Raw genomic sequence first — 18,546 nt, forward strand, 5'->3', positions numbered from 1 at the left:
CCGAGTATGTGGTCAATCTTCGAGAAGGTTCCATGAGCTGCAGAGAAGAAGGTATATTCTTTCCTATTTGGGTGGAGTGTTCTATAGATGTCTGTTAAGTCCATTTGATTCAATACCTCCAATAAATCTCTTAATTCTCTGTTTGGTTTCTGTTTGATTGACCTGTCCATTGGTGAGAGAGGAGTGTTGAAGTCTCCTACTATTAGCGTGTGTGGTTTGATGACTGCCTTGAGTTCTAGAAGAGTTTCTTTTACATATATGGGTGCCTTTACATTAGGAGCATAGATATTCAGGACTGAGACTTCTTCCTGATGAGTTGTTCCTGTGATGAGTATGAAATGTCCATCTCCATCCCTTCTGATTGATTTTAGTTTGAAGTCGATTTTGTTAGATATTAGAATGGCCACACCCGCTTGTTTCTTAGGTCCATTTGCTTGGAAAACCTATTCCCAACCCTTTACTCTGAGTAGGTGTCTGTCTTTGTGGTTGAGGTGTGTTTCTTGTAAACAGCAGAATGTTGGAGCCCGTTTTCGTAACCAATCTCTAAGTCTGTGCCTCTTTATAGGTGAATTGAGTCCATTGATATTAAGAGATATTAATGACCATTGGTTGTTGACTCCAGTCATTTTTTTGGGGGGTGGGTAATAGAGTGCATGTGTTTTCCTTCTTTGAATTGTGCTAGTAAAGGGTCGCTAGATGTCTGAATTATTGTAGTCAGTGTTGGCAATGTTGGATTCCTTGGGATGTAATTTTCCTTCTAGTATTCTCTGTAAGGCTGGATTAGTAGTTACTTATTGTTTAAATTTGTTTTTATCCTGAAATATTTTGTTTTCTCCGTTGATAGTGAACGAAAGCTTAGCTGGGTAAAGTAGTCTGCGCTTGCATCCATGGTCCCTTAATTTCTGCAGTACCTCTATCCAGGACCTTCTGGCTTTCATGGTTTCTATAGAGAAGTCTGGTGTAAGTCTGATAGGTTTACCTTTATAGGTTACTTGACCTTTTTCCTTTGCAGCTCTTAATATCCTTTCTTTAATCTGACTGCTTTGTGTCTTGATTATTATATGGCGAGGGGATGTTTTTTTCTGATCCAATCTATTCGGTGTTCTGTATGCTTCTTGAACCTTCATAGGAATATCCCTCTTTAGGATGGGAAAGTTTTCTTCTATAATTCTGTTGAATATATCTTCTGGACCTTTGATCTGCAATTCTTCTCCTTTTTCTACTCCTATTATTCTTAGATTTGGTTTTTTTATTATGTCCCATATTTCCTGAATGTTTTGTGATGAGAATTTGTTGGATTTGCTGTTTTCTTTGGTCAGGGCATTTATTTTCTCTATGGTGTCTTCATAATCTGAGATTCGTTCTTCTATCTCTTGTATTCTATTGGCTATGCTTGATTCTGTAGTCTCCGTTCGTTTACCTAGGTTTTCCATATCCAGCTGGCCCTCGGATTGTGTTTTCTTCACTGCCTCCATTTCAGTTTTCAATTCTTGAACTGATTCCATTACCTGTTTGATTGCTTTTTCTTGGTTTCCCAGGGTATCATTTACGAATTTACTCATTTCTTCAACCTTTTTGTTATATTTGTCTTCCATTTCTTTACTCATTTCTTCCATCTTTTTGTTATATTTGTCTTCTAATTCTTTAAGTGAGTTATTCATACCCTGTTTAAGAGACTCTATTGCTTTCATAATGACACTGTTTTCCACTTCTTCCGGAATAGGGCGTTCAAGTCCTTCTGTCATAAGATCGCTGGGTTCTGGTGTTTTCATGTTGTTTTTCAGATTGTTGGAGGAATTTTTGCCTTGGCACCTGCCCATCTCTTCCTTCAGATGCCCTCCAATGGCTCTTCCCTCCGCTGGGTCTTCTTCTACTGGATTAGTGTCCCTTGCTAACCAGGAATCACTTTGCCTGCAGTCTTAGCTCACTGCAGGCAGGCTCTTAGAACCAAGGGACTTCCTTCCCTTTGCACTCACCACCTGTCCCGACCCGCGGTGCCCACCCTGGCTGAGATGGAGGAATTTAAGCCCCGAAAAAGGGAGAGAGGACCGGAGGGGTTCCGGGCCAAAAGCTGGGATGGCGTAGCAGGACAGAGGGATTAGCTGGGGGAAGCTGCCCCTGTGGAGCAGCCAGGGAGATAAGGATGGTGGGAATACCGTGTGTACCTAACCTGAGTTGTATGGCGGTCAACACACTCACCCCTCCACAGGATCAGAGCCCCTCGCTGGTCAGAAGACTCGCTGCCTGCGGTCTTAGCTTGCTGCAGGCCGGCTATCCGAACAAGGGGACTCCGGTCCCTTTGCACTCACCGCCTGCCCTGGGCCGCTGTGCCCACCCAGGCTGAGATGGAGGAATTTAAGCCCCGAAAAAGGGAGAGAGGACGGGAGGGGTCGGGGTTTGTCAATCTTGTTGATTTTCTCCAAGAACCAGCTTTTTGATTCATTGATTCTTTGGATTGTTTTCTGTGTTTCTATTTTGTTGATTTCAGCCCTCAGTTTGATTATTCACAGTCGTCTACTCCTCCTGGGTGAGTCAGCTTCTTTTTTTCTAGAGCTTTCATGTGTGCTGTTAAGTCTCCAATGTGTGCTTTCTCCGTTTCTTTAATTGGGCACTTAGTGCTATGAACTTTCCTCTTAGCACTGCTTTCATTGTGTCCCATAGGTTTGAGTATGTTGTGTCTTTGTTTTCATTAAATTCAAGGAAGACTTTAATTTCTTTCTTTATTTTATCTGTGACCCAGGGTTGATTCAGTAGTTGACTGTTCAACTTCAATGAATTTGTTGGCTTCCTGGGTTTAGCACTGTTGTTGAATTCTAACTTTAATCCATGGTGGTCTGACAAGACACAGATGGTTACTAATATTTTTTGAATCTGTGGAAGTTTGCTTTGTTACCCAGTATGTGGTCAATTTTTGAGAAGGTTCCATGAGCTGCAGAGAAGAAGGTATATTCTTTCCTTTTTGGGTGGAATGTTCTATAGATGTCTGTTAAGTCCATTTGATTCAATACCTCTAATAATTCTCTTATTTCTCTGCTAGGTTTCTGTCTGATTGACCTGTCCATTGGTGAGAGAGGAGTGTTGAAGTCTCCTACTATTAGTGTGTGTGGATTGATGACTGCCTTGAGTTCTAGAAGTGTTTCTTTTACATAAGTAGGAGGCTTAATGACCAGTGATTGTTGACTCTGGTTATTGTTATTTTTTGTTTGTTTGTTTAGTAAAGTTTGTATGTGGCCCTTCTTTGACTTAAGCTCGTGAAGGGTCGCTAGATGTCTGAGTTATTGTAGTCAGTGATTGCAATGTTGGATTCCCTGGGTTGCGATTTTCCTTCTATTACTTTCTGTAAGGCTGGATTTGTGGCTACGAATTGTTTAAATTTATTTTTATCCTGGAATATTTTGTTTTCTCCGTTGATAGTGAATGATAGCTTGGCTGGGTATGGTAGTCTGGGTTTGCACTCATGGTCTCTTAGTTTCTGCAGTAACTCTATCCAGGACCTTCTGGCTTTCATGGTTTCCATAGAGAAGTCCAGTGTAAGCCTGATAGGTTTACCTTTATAAGTTACTTGACCTTTTCTCTTTGCAGCTCTTAATATTCTTTCTTTAATTTGTATGTTTTGTGTTTTGATTATTATATGGCGAGGGGATTTTTTTTTTTGATCAAGCCTATTCGGTGTTCTGTATGCTTCTTGAACCTTCATAGGAATATCATTCTTTAGATTGGGAAACTTTTTTTCTATAATTTTGTTGAATATATTTTCTGGGCCTTTGATCTGCAGTTCTTCTCCTTCTTCAATCCCTATTATTCTTAGATTTGTTTTTTTTTATTTTGTCCCAGATTTCTTGAATGTTTTGTGATGAGAATTTGTTGGATTTGTTTATTTCTTTGATCAGAGCATTTATTTTCTCTATGGTATCTTCAGACTCTGAGATTCGTTCTTCCATCTCTTGTATCCTATTGGTTATGCTTGATTCTGTAGTCTCTGTTCGTTTACCTAGATTTTTCATATTCAGCCGGCCCTCGTTTTGTGTTTTCTTCATTGCCTCCATTTCAGTTTTCAATTCTTGAACTGTTTCCATTACCTGTTCGATTGTTTTTTCTTGGTTTCCCAGTGTATCATTCACGGATTTACTCATTTCTTCGGCCTTTTTGTTATACTTCTCATCCATTTCATTACTCATTTCTTCAATCTTTTTGTTGCACTTCTCATCCAGTTCTTTAAGGGAATTATTCATATGCTGTTTGAGGGACTCTATTGCTTTCATAATGGCACTTTTTTCTACTTTTTCTGAATTAAGAGGTTCAAGTCCTTCTATTGTAGGGTCGTGGGGATCTGGTGATTTCATGTTTTTTAGATTGTTGGAGGAGTTCTTGCCTTGGCGTCTGCCCATCTCTTCCTTCAACTGCTCTATATTGGATCTTCTGGTACCAGGTCAGGTTCCCTTGTTGGGCAGGGACTTCACTGACTAGAAGGTCTACCTTTCCTCAGGCAGTCTATTGAAACACAGGCACTCCCTACCACCGGCTTGCACTCACAGCCCTGGCCCAGCGCACAAGGGAGCTGCTCTGGGGAAATCTTGTGGCCCCAGTGGGAAGGGGGAAAGAGCGGAAGGTGTACCTGGATGAAGGCTGGGATGGGATTTGGGAGAGCTCCGCAGGGTGGAGCCACCACTGCAGGGCAACCAGAAAGTCGAGGGGGGCGGGAAAAGTCTGAATTCCTCCTAGCCGAAGCCCTAGGGCCAGGAGAAAACTCACCCCTCCTCCAATGGATGCCTGCTAGAAGTTCACTGTCTCTTGCTGGCCAGGAATGTGGCTGAGCTGATTCAGGGCCTGCCTGTCCTCAGGCAGGCTCTCAAAGCACAGGACCTGCCCCTGCCCGGCTGAGCCCACAACCCAGGCTCAGCGTGCACGGGAGCAGCTCTGGGGAGATCTTGTGGCCCCAGGGGGAAGGGGGAAAGAGTGGAAGGTGTACCTGGATGAAGGCTGGGATGGGATTCAGGAGAGCTCCACAGGGTGGAGCTACCACTGCAGGGCGACCAGAAAGTCGAGGGGAGCGTGGAAAGTCTGAATTCCTCCTAGCTGAAGCCCTTGGCCCAGGAGCAAACTCACCCCACCTTCAATGGATGTCTGCTAGAAGTTCACTGTCTCTTGCTGGCCAGGAATGTGGCTGAGCTGATTCAGGGCCTGCCTGTCCTCAGGCAGGCTCTCAAAGCACAGGAACTGCCCCTGCCCAGCTGAGCCCACAGCCCAGGCTCAGCGTGCAAGGGAGCAGCTCTGGGGAGATCTTGTGGCTCCTGGGGGAAGGGAGAAAGAGTGGTATGTGTTGCTTTTATTGGTTGATGAACACAATTATTTGGGCCAATGACTTAGCAGAGTAAATCTAGGTGGGAAATCCAAACAAAGATATATAGAGTAGGTTGAGTCAAGGAGACATTATGTAACTGTTATAAAAAAAGATATCAGAATATTACCAGTAAGCCATAGCCTCATGACAATGCATAGATAAATAGAAATGTTTTAATTTCAGATGTAAGAACTAACTAGGAATATGTCTGAGTCATTGGGCAAACAAGGTTGCTATTAATTTAGATTCTGTGTGATTATTCAGGTCTGGAAACCAGGAAACAAAAGCATAGTCTCTGTCTACAATTTCTGTGTTTGTTCATATATATCTGTGGGTGCTCATACCTGCATATACACAGATAAAGCCAGAAGTCAACATCAGGGCTTCTTGAGTATCCCACTATCTACTTTGTATTTAGAAAGTAAGCAAATAGCTGAATGATTTTCTAAGCTAGATATGTATTTCTTCTCAATATTCCCCATGAACAAATTGACCTGTCCTTGTAAACCAGGTAGGCCTTGAGCTCACAGATATCCACCTGCCTCTACCTCCTGAGTGCTGAGATTAAAGTCATACACCACACCACCTGACAACCTCTCCCTGATTTTATAGTGTTGTTATTGGAATTCAGGATCATTTTTCACAACAAGTAGTTTGCCCACTGATCTATGTCACTCAAGGTCTTGTACACTTTTAAGATTAAAATATTTTTATACATCATATTACCATGAAATGTATATGATTGCTAGTGCTACAGTATAAGAAATATAGAATGACCAATAGCAAACAAAGACAAACATATAAAAGTATAACTACTTTTACAGTACAAAAATGCTTAAACACTGCTGTAGGACAATTGTCTGTATTCTGTCAATTTTATTTTAGATAAATGCTGATTGGCCAGTAGCCAGGAAGGAAATAGAGGTGGGACAACCAGACAGATAATAGAGATGGGTCAATGAGAACAGGAGAATTTGGGGGAGAGGAGAAGGAAGCTCATTCCTCTGCAGTCCTGGCCCAGCCATTGAAGACGCAAGATGTGATGGCTTCGCTGAAAAAGGTACTCATCTGTAACATGAGAGCCGGCTTGTTGGGGTTTCTATCCCACCCAGTACCCCACAACTGGCAAATCCCAAAGAGAAAATAACACAGACGGGACTCCATAAGATTATAAACTGATTGGCCCATTAGGTCAGGCTACTTATTAGCTCTTATAACTTATGTTACCCCCTTATCCTTATCTACGTTAGCACATGGCTCAGTACCTTTTCCAGTGGTGCAGCTTACATCTTTCCTCTCCGGTGGTCTGGACAGAACTGCGGAGGGAGCTTCCTGCTTGCAAGTCTCTTTGCTCCACCTCTATTTCCTGACTGACTTTCCTGCCTATACTGCCTGCCTGGCCAATCAGTGTTTTATTAAAATATGATTGACAGAATACAAACAATTCTCCCGCACCACTCATCCATGTGGCTAACACAGATAAGAATAATGGGCTATTATAAATTGTAAGAGTTAATAAGAAGACTGAGATACTAGACCAATCAGTTTATAACTAATATAGCCCTCTGTGTGATTTCTTTGGTACTTAATGATTGTGGGACAGAAACCTCAGACAACAAGGCACACTTTTACGTATAAAGTCTAAACATCAATGTTTGATAATAAAACTAATCCAGAGGTAAAAATAATTTGCACAGCAAATCCCACTTCCACTTAGCATTTTTTTTGAAAAGATGCTCCTGGTCATAAAATTATTACAGATATACAATAAAGAAAGATCCAGATTAAAAAATAATCTGAATTAAAAAAAAATCTAAATGAGCTACCATGTGTTTAAAACTGTATGTAGGCTTAAGGGGAGAAGAAAGAGAATATAGACAATTATAATAATTAATAAACCAATTTAATAAATAAAGCATTATTTAAAGAGACAGAGTACAGTCATAGATTAAAGAAGAGTCCTTCATTTTGATTGGCAGACAACAGGAAGTAAACAGAGTTATTGGTTATGGCTTGAGAATATATGTGACACCAATGCCTGTTCCCACAGTGGCATACTTGCACCCAAATGGCCACACCTACCCCAACAAAGCCACACTTTCTAATAATGCCACTCTCTATGAGCATATGGGATTAACCACACCCAGCCTACCACAATGTTAAACTTTGGATATGGATTCATATGCATGTAATCTTTTCTCTTTTTTAAAGACATTTCATTTTCATAGTTTTATATGGGAGTCTTTCAACCAGCCATATTACCTCCAAGATCCATTGACTATGTTTTTTTTGTAATAACCTAACTAAAGATGCATGTTGAGATGCAAAAATCTTACAAGTTGCCACCTGCCATCCCAGCTCCCATCCAGGTACGAATTCCTATATTTCTCCTTTCCCCCTGGAGCCATAAAATTTCCCCAGCTCAGCTGCCTTGGGAGCTGGGCCTGGGCTGTAGGCGCATCCCAGCTGGAGGCAGTTCCTGGGTCTTTAAGGCCTCCCTGAGGACAGGTGGACCAGGTGTCAGCTCAGCGACATTCCTGACCAGCAGGGGCCCTGACTTCTAGCAGAGGGCCATCGGAGGAGTGAGTTTGCTTCGGGCCCCTGGCAGGGTCCCCGTGAGGAGGAGCTCGAGCGTTCCCTGACCCATAGACGCCCAGGTCTCCCTGCAGTGCTGGCTCCCCCCTCCCGCCTGCTATCCCAGCTCCCATCCAGGTACGAATTCCTATATTTCTCCCTTCCCCCTGGGGCCATAAAATTTCCCCAGCTCACCTGCCTTGCAAACTGGGCCTGCATTGTAAGCGCATCCCGGAAAGAGGGAGTGCCTGTGCTTCAATAGCCTGCCTGAGGAAAGGTGGACATTCTGTCAGTGAAGTCCCTACCCAAGAAGGGAACCTGACCCGGTACCAGAAGTTCCAATAAAGAGCATTTTAAGTAAGAGATGGGCAGACGCCAAGGCAAGACCTTATCCAACAATCTGAAAAACAACATGAAAACACCAGATCCCAAGGACCCTACAATAGAAGGACTTGAACACCTTAACCCAGAAGAAGTGGAAAAAAGTGCAATTATGAAAGCAATAGAGTCCCTTAAACAGGATATGAATAACTCCCTTAAAGAATTGGAAGAGAAATATAACAAAAAGTTTGAAGAAATGAGTATAGAATTAGATGAGAAATATAACAAAAAGTTTGAAGAAATAAGAAAATCTGTGAATGATACCCTGAGAAACCAAGATAAAACAATCAAACAGGTAAAGGAAACAGTTCAAGAATTGAAAACTGAAATGGAGGCAATGAAGAAAACACAAACCGAGAACCGGCTGGATATGGAAAACCTAGGTAAACGAACGGAGACTACAGAATCAAGCATAGCCAATAGAATACAAGAGATAGAAGAACGAATCTCAGATTCTGAAGATACCATAGAGAAAATAAATGCTCTGGTCAAAGAAACGGCAAATCCAACAAATTCTCTTCACAAAACATTCAGGAAATCTGGGACACAATAAAAAAAACAAATCTAAGAATAATAGGGATTGAAGAAGGACAAGAACTGCAGATCAAAGGCCCAGAAAATATATTCAACAAAATTATAGAAGAAAACTTTCCCAACCTAAAGAACGATATTCCTATGAAGGTTCAAGAAGCATACAGAACACCGAATAGACTGGATCAGAAAAAAAAAAAAAATCCCCTCGCCATATAATAATCAAAACACAAAACATACAGATTAAAGAAAGAAATTTAAGAGCTTCAAAGGAAAAAGATCAAGTAACTTATAAAGGTAAACCTATCAGGCTTACACCGGACTTCTCTATGGAAACCATGAAAGCCAGAAGATCCTGGATAGAGGTACTGCAGAAACTAAGAGACCATGGATGCAAACCCAGACTACTATACCCAGCCAAGCTATCGTTCACTATCAACGGAGAAAACAAAATATTCCAGGATAAAAATAAATTTAAACAATTCGTAGCCACAAATCCAGCCTTACAGAAAGTAATAGAAGGAAAATTGCAACAAAAGGAATCCAACATTGCCATCATTGCCTACAATAATCCAGACATTTAGAGACCCTTCACAATCACAACTCAAAGAAGAGAAACACACAAACTCTACTACACACACACACACACAAAATAATAACCGGAATCAACAACCACTGGTCATTAATATCACTTAATATTAATGGTCTCAATTCACCTATAAAAAGGCACAGACTAAGACATTGGATATGAAAACAGGATCCAACATTCTGCTGTTTACAAGAAACACACCTCAACCACAAAGACAGACATCTACTCAGAGTAAAGGGTTGGGAAAGGGTTTTCCAAGCAAACGGACCTAAGAAACAAGGGGGCATGGCCATTCTAATATCTAACAAAAGTGACTTCAAACTAAAATCAATCAGAAGAGATGGAGATGGACATTTTATACTCATAACAGGAACAATTGATCAGGAGGAAGTCTCATCCTGAATATCTATGCCCCTAATATAAAAGAACACACTTATGTAAAAGAAAAACTTTTAGAACTCAAGGCAGTCATCAAACCACACACACTAATAGTAGGAGACTTCAACACTCCTCTCTCACCAATGGACAGGTCAATCAGAAACTCAACAGAGAAATAAGAGAATTACTAGAGGTAATGAATCAAATGGACTTAACAGATATCTATAGAACATTCCACCCAAAAAGGAAAGAATATACCTTCTTCTCTGCAGCTCATGGAACCTTCTCAAAAATTGACCACATACTCGGAAAAAAGCAAACTTCCATAGATACAAAAAAATATTAGTAACCACCTGTGTCTTGTTGGATCACCACGGAATAAAGTTAGAATTCAATAACAATTCTAACACTAGAAAGCCTACAAATGTGTGGAAGTTGAACAGTCAACTACTGAATCATCCCTGAGTCAAGGAAGAAATAAAGAAAGAAATTAAAGTCTTCCTTGAATTTAATGAAAATAAAGACACAACATACTCAAATCTATGGGACACAATGAAAGCAGTGCTAAGAGGAAAGTTCATAGCACTAAGTGCCCAATTAAAGAAAACGGAGAAAGCACATATAGGAGACTTAACAGCACACCTCAAAGCTCTGAAAAAAAAAGAAGCAGACTCTCCCAGGAGGAGTAGATGACTGTGAATAATCAAACTGAGGGCTGAAATCAACAAAATAGAAACACAGAAAACAATCCAAAAAATCAACAAAACAAAAAGTTGGTTCTTGGAGAAAATCAACAAGATTGACAAACCCCTAGCCAAGCTAATCAAATGAAAGAGAGAGAACACTCAAATTAATAAGATCAGAAATGAAAAGGGGGACATAACAACAGACACAGTGGAAATTCAGAGAACCATTAGATCTTACTATGAGAGTTTATATGCCACAAAGTTGGAAAATGTACAAGAAATGGATTGGTTTTTAGATAAATGCCATTTACCAAAGTTAAATAAACACCAAGTGAACAATCTAAATAGACCTGTTAGTCGCGAAGAATTAGAAGCTGTTATCAAAAACCTCCCCACCAAAAAAAGCCCAGGACGAGATGGTTTCAATGCAGAATTCTATCAAAACGTACAGGAAGAGCTAATGCCTATACTCCTTAATGTATTTCACAATATAGAAACAGAAGAATCATTGCCAAACTCTTTTTATGAAGCTACAGTTACTCTGATACCAAAACCAAGCAAAGACACAACCAAGAAAGAGAATTACAGACCAATCTCACTCATGAACATTGACGCTAAGATACTCAATAAAATACTGGCAAACCGAATCCAAGAATACATTAGAAAAATTATCCATTATGATCAAGTGGGCTTCATCCCAGAGATGCAGGGCTGGTTCAACATACGCAAATCTATCAATGTAATCCATCATATAAATAAACTGAAAGAAAAAAACCATATGATCATTTCACTGGATACTGAAAAAGCATTTGACAAAATTCAACACCCCTTAATGATAAAGGTGTTGGAGAGATTGGGTATACGAGGATCATACCTAAATATAATAAAAGCAATATATAGTAAGCCGACAGCTAACAGCAAATTGAATGTAGAGAAACTCAAAGCCATTCCACTAAAATCAGGAACACGACAAGGCTGTCCACTCTCTCCATACCTCTTCAATATAGTGCTTGAATTTCTAGCAATAGCAATAAGAAAACATAGGGGAATCAAGGGGATTTGAATTGGAAAGGATGAAGTTAAACTTTCGTTATTTGCAGATGATATGATAGTGTACATAAGCGACCCCAAAAACTCTACCAAAGAGTTTCTACAATTGATAAACACCTTTAGTAATGTGGCAGGATACAAGATCAACTCCAAAAAATCAGTTGCCCTCCTATACACAAAGGATAAAGAAGCAGAGAGGGAAATCAGAGAAACATCACCTTTCATGATAGCCACAAATAGCATAAAATATCTTGGGGTAACTCTAACCAAGGAAGTGAAAGACCTATTTGACAAGAACTTTAAGTCCTTGAAGAAAAAAATTGAGGAGGATACCAGAAAATGGAAAGACCTCCCCTGCTCTTGGACTGGGAGAATCAACATAGTAAAAATGGCAATTCTACCAAAAGCAATCTATAGATTCAATGCAATCCCCATCAAAATCCCATCAAACTTCTTCACAGTCCTTGAGAGAACAATAATCAAGTTTATATGGAAAAACAAAAAACCCAGGATAGCCAAAACAATCTTATACAATAAAGGAACTTCTGGAGGCATTACCATCCCTGACTTCAAACTCTATTACAGAGCAACAGTGTCGAAAACAGCTTGGTATTGGCATAACAACAGGGAGGTCGACCTATGGAATCGAATAGAAGACCCGGGTATTAACCCAGAAACGTATGAACACCTGATTTTTGACAAGGGAGCTAAAGGTATACAATGGAAGAAGGATAGCATTTTTAACAAATGTTGCTGGCATAACTGGATGTCAACCTGTAGAAGAATGAAAATGGATCTATATCTATCACCATGCACAAAACTCAGGTCCAAATGGATTAAAGACATCAACATTAATCCGACCACTTTGAACCTGATAGAAGAGAAAGTGGGAAGTAGTCTACAAGATATAGGCACAGGAGACCAGTTCCTAAGTAGAACCCTGGGTGTACAGACAATAAGAGAAGCAATGAATAAATGGGACCTACTGAAACTGAGAAGCTTCTGTAAAGCAAAGGACACTGTCAGTAAGACCAAATGGCTACCTTCCGACTTGGAGAAGATCTTCATAAACCCCTCATCAGACAAAGGTCTGATCTCCAAAATATACAAAGAACTCAAGAAACTAGACACTAAAACTCTAATTAACCCAACTAAAAAATGGGGTACTGAACTGAACAGAGAATTCACAACAGATGAACTCCGAATGGCCAAAAGGCACTTAAGGTCATGCTCAACCTCCTTAGCGATCAGGGAAATGCAAATCAAAACCACTTTGAGATACTATCTTACACCTGTCAGAATAGCTAAAGTCAAAAACACCAATGATAGCCTATGCTGGAGAGGATGAGGAATGAGGGGAACACTCATCCATTGTTGGTGGGAATGCAAACTTGTGCAGCCACTGGGAAATCAGTGTGGCAGTTTCTCAGGAAACTGGGAGTCAACCACCCTCAGGACCCAGCAATTCCACTCTTGGGAATATACCCAAGAGATGCCCTATCATACTACAAAAGCACTTGTTCAACTATGTTCATAGCAGCAGTATTTGTAATAGCCAGAACCTGGAAACAACCTAGGTGCCCCTCAACAGAAGAATGGTTAAAAAAGGTGTGGAACATATACACATTAGAGTTCTACTCAGCGGTAAAAAGCAATGACATCTTGAATTTTGCATGCAAATGGATGGAAATAGAAAACGCTTTACTGAGTGAGGTAAGCCTGACCCAAAAAGAGGAATATGGTATGTATTCACTCATATGTGGATTCTAACCATAATTAAAGGTCTTTGAGCCTATTGTTCGTGATCCTAGAGAAGCTAAATAAGAAGGTGAACCTGACGAAAATCATGTACCTATCTGCCTGGAGATTGGAAGTAGACAAGAGTCCCAGGTAATATCGGGTGCATGGCGGGGTGGGAGGGTTGTTGGAAGGGGAGAGGGTTAGAGAGAAGGGAGTAGGGGAGGAATGGGGAAAGCTAGGTGGACTGGGATGCTGGGGAGGGAGGAAGGATGGATATGAGATCAGGGAAGAGTATATTTCAACTAAGGGAGTCATTTTAGGGTTTACAGGAGACTTGATTATATATGGGATCCCAGGTCCAAGGAGGTCCCCATATTGTTCTCTGGACAGAGGAGAGGGTGCCTGAAATGGCCTATGCCCATAACCATACTGATGAAGATTTTGCTTATTACCATAGAACCTTCATCTGCCGATGGATGGAGATAGAGACAGAGACCCACATCGGAACTCTGGACTTAACTCCATAGGTCCAAATGAGAAGCAGAAGGAAAGAGAACGTGAGCAAAGAAGGCAAGATCAGAGAGAACCTTCATCCGACGATGGATGGCGATACAGATGGAGACCCACATTGGAGCACCGGACTGAGCCCCCCAAGGTCCAAATGAGGAACAGAAGGACGAAGAAAATGAAAAAGGAAATAAGGACTGCGAGGGATGCTATCACCCACTGATACAAGGGGATGGATCTAATGAGAGTTTACCAAGGCCAGTTGGACTGGAACTGAACGAGGAAGCAATCCAACCAGATTCTCTGAATGTGGCCCGATTCTCTGAATGTGTTTGCCCCGGAGTCTTTCTGAAAAGCCATTGACAATGGCACTAGGACTTGTTTCCTCGGCATATACTGGATTTTGTGGATCCAGTCCGTCTGGACACTCACCTTCCTGGACCTGGAGGGAGGCGGGAGGAACTTGAACTTCCCACTGGGCAGGAAACCCTGACTGCTGTTAGGGATGGAGAGGGAGGAGGAGAGGGAGTGGGGGGAGTGGGAGGGTGGTGGGAGGAGGGGCGGAAATGGAAACTTTTATAATTTAATAAAATTACTAAAAAAAAATAAAAAAATAATTTAAAAAAATAATAAAATAAAATGAGATCTGGTGCTTGCTTCTGGTGTGCAGGCATACATGTAAGCAGAACATGCTATACATAATAAATAAATCTTAAAAGGAATAAAAAAAAAGAAAATGTAGATTTTTTTCAGTTCTTCAGTTGAGTGGCATCTAGCTTATTTCCATATAATGCTGCTATGAACATAGTTGTGTAGATGTTCTTGGGGTATGATTGTGCATCCCTTTAGGTAAATAACCAAAAGTGTTGTTTCTGGGTCTTGAGGTAGATTGTTTCCTAATTTTCAGAGAAATCACAAAACTGTTTTCTAAAGCAGTTGAATAAGTTTTCAATATCACCAGCAATCGAAGAGTGTTACTCTTATGTATTATACAATATTCATCTTTTTTAAAGTTATTATGTAACATTTTTTATTAAAAAACACATAATTTAATTATTAGTAGGCTACTTACTTCAAAATATCCTGCTGTTATTCTAAGGTCATTAGATTATTCTTCAAATGTACAGATATTACTCTTTTTAATTGCTTGAACTTTAAATGAAAAATAATTCTAGAACTATAGATGTCAATGAATGATAATATTGTTTTCTCTAATTTATTTTATTTAATAATTTTCTTTAAGTTACTGGAGATTTATGGTTACCAGAGGAGATGTGTTAAGATTTTAGTATCTACTTTTACTATTTTTTTGTGTGTGAAAATACACATGATATTTCTCGGTCGGTGATAATTGCTGATTATCTACTAAATACTTACACACTAATTACACAAAAATAAGTTACATACATACTAATTGCAAATAAAAATGAATTCATCCAACATACCCCATGAAAATTCTATATGAAATAGATCTTTTTGTTTCTAACTACTCCTACCCAGAGTAATATGGTTAGAATAAATGTCCCTCAAAGACATATGTGTAAGATGCACAGACATAAGCTTCTAGTTTATTGAGAGCTGGTTATATTTTTATTAGATTGTTTGGGTATTAGGAAGATAGGTCACTGGAGATACAGTACTGAAAGGAAAATTGGTACATTTCACCTTTTCTGCTCATCATATTTCACAAGGTAAGTAGCTTTCTCCAAAATATATTTAGCCATATTATATACTGCCTTTCCACAGGTTCACAAATAATGAGATAATTGCTATGAGTTAAGAAATCCAAAATAATGAGGTAATATACACCTTTATGGTTATTAAGTTCATTACTTAAAGTGTTTATTGTAGAAATTTAAAACTGGCATAAGTAGTAAGGAGCTTCATAAATATAAATATAGTAGGTCATATAAACTAAGAACATTGGTCCTTATCTGCTTTCCAATGAATTAAAAAAATTTCACTATAAACAAAAGTAAAAAGATAATTAGCTTTAATTTTGTATATATACAAATGTCTTAGAAATAAAAAAGGACTTTCAGATTTCAAATGTAGTATTTGCTCTATTTGTTATATATGAACCATTATAGGAAAATAACATTACATATCATTGAATTTATAGTCTATTAGTGTGAAGAGATAATATAAAATAGGCAACTCTTAGAAAGAAAATGTTTAATTGACAGCTTATAGCATGGTGGAAAGCATAACACGAAGCAGGAGCTGGAACAATAAATAACTTTACATCCTAATCTTCAGTCTGAAACCAGAGAGAGAGAGAGAGAGACAGACACAGAGAGAGAGAGAGAGAGAGAGAGAGAGAGAGAGAGAGAGAGAAACTAACCTTGACATATGCTTTTGAAATATCAAAATACATTCAGTATTGTGAGCATCCGCAATAAGTAAACTTTCCCTGTAGTTAACATCAAGAGGTCTTCTATTTCTGTAATGCATGTTTGAAATAATTCCTATTGTGCTTTAGTTAAGTAGAATATGAGAGAAAACTGGAATTTTTCCATATTTCATTGTACCTCTGCTAGTATACAGACATTGGTAAGAAAAACACCGTGGCATAAGTACATAAAGAGAGTATGCATATCTTAAAGTTTAAAAAACTTAAATGTGTTTTTCCAGCTCATAAACAGCTAGGCTATGTAACTGCACAAGTTGCCAAAGCCTGGAAATTTCTATGAAATAAAGAAACAGTTTTTAAGGTATAACTCAAATCTCATGATCACAGAGCATGTAATGCTTTTGTGAGACTGTCAGATGATAAAAGAGGATGTAGCCCCCAGAAATTAATTAGCTGAAGAGAATATCTACCTATCTCAGTGAATTCCTGTGGAAAGCATGCATTTAGTTTTATGCTAAAATCCGTTGTAGAGATGCTAATAACTTTATAGAATCTTAAATCTGAAAGAACGTGAACTATGAGTCAGTAAGCTACACAAAATTTAAGTTATTTTATTTGAATAAATTTTCACTTTGTAAGCATGATTTGAGGCTACAGAGTTGCTTATATATTTTCATTCTGAGTTTATTCCACTTTAAAAGTAATAGATAATTAATACTTCTTTTAAAACTCTGTCTTTCTAGTGTCAGTACTAGGCTCCTATTCATGATGTTTACTGAAATAATATATAAAATATATATGTAAGATTTAAAATGCCCATTTGCTTCTGACTCCCTATAGTTTATCAGACTTTCACACATTCTGTTTATATATATATATATATATATATATATATATATTCTTATATATGGACAAATATTTATAAATATAAATGAATATAAAGACAAAATATATAGATATAATATGCAGATATCCTTGAGCTCCCAGGAGTCCTGATCATTTGAATCCATAGTCCATGCTCAGTTTGTGTTCCTAACCCCTCTCTGATTCCGTTGATTCTTCCTTCCCCTTCTCAACAGGACTTCCCAAACTCTGCCTACTGTTAGATGGGACTCTGCATCTGATCCTGTCTGTTGCTACATGAGGTCTCTCTGGGCTCTTTGATGAAGATTATTCTAGGCTTGAGTACCAAAAATATTTTAAGGAAGGACAGACTGTAGGTTTAAGGGTGGGTTGATATCCCAGTCCATTCATTTGAGGCTTTGTCTGGTTACAGACAATGACATATTCAGGCTCCACGTTCCCCATTACTAGGAGTCTTTGCTAGAGTTACGTTCATAGATTCCATGGATTACCCATTGCACTATGATATCACCTTTTCCCTGAAATGCCACCAATTTCAGTTGTTTACCCAGCATTTTCTCTATTACCTGCCCAATTGATATTCTCTGTTTCCAAACCTTCCCATCACCAGTTATCCACCAGGAAAATCTATTCTATTTCCATTGCAGAGGGAGTTGCTTGAGTCTCATTTTAGGCTTCCTTACTGCTTAGCCTCTCTGGGTCTGTGGATCTTAGCATGAATATATATATATATATATATATATATATATATATATATATATATATATATATATATTACTTTACAACTAAGAACTATTTATAAGTGAATACATGTCAAGTTTGTCTTTGGTTATTTCATTCAAGATCCTGTTTGAAATTCCATCCATTTGCTTGAAAATTTCATCATGTCATTGTTTTTAACAGCTGATTAATACTCCACTGTGTAAATGTAACACACTTTTTTTTATCAATTCTTTGGTTAAGGGATACCAAGTTTTTTCCCAGTTTCTGGCTATTATGAGTAAAGCTGTTAAGAACAGAGTTGAGCATAATCCCTGTGCTATACTAGGGTTTCCTTTGAGTATATGCCCAGGAGTGGTATAACTGAGTCTTGAGGTTGATCAGTCCCCAATTTTCTGAGAAACTACCATATTGATTTCTAAAGTAGTCACACAATTTTTACTTCTATTAACTGTGGATGAGTGTTTCCCTTGTTCCACATCCTCAATAACATGAGCTGTCACTTATGCTGTTGATATTAGCTATTCTGACAGGAGTAAGATGGAATATCAGAGTCATTTTTATTTGTATTTTCCTGATGGCTAAGGATCATAAATGTATCTGTAAATATTTCTCAGTCACTTGAGTTTCCTCTGTTTAGAATTCTGCTTAGATATGTATTCCATTTTAATTTAATTACTTGGTTTATTCATGTTTAGTTTTTAGTGTTCATCATATATTTTGGATATTAGACCTCTGAAAGATGTGGAGCTAGGGAAGATCTTTTTCCACTCTGTATGCTGACAGTATATCTTTTGGAGGCTGTCCTTTGCCTTACAGAAGGTTTTCAGTT

The sequence above is a fragment of the Myodes glareolus genome, chromosome 12 (assembly GCF_982192425.1).
Source record: "Myodes glareolus chromosome 12, mMyoGla1.1, whole genome shotgun sequence".
Taxonomy (NCBI): domain Eukaryota; kingdom Metazoa; phylum Chordata; class Mammalia; order Rodentia; family Cricetidae; genus Myodes; species Myodes glareolus.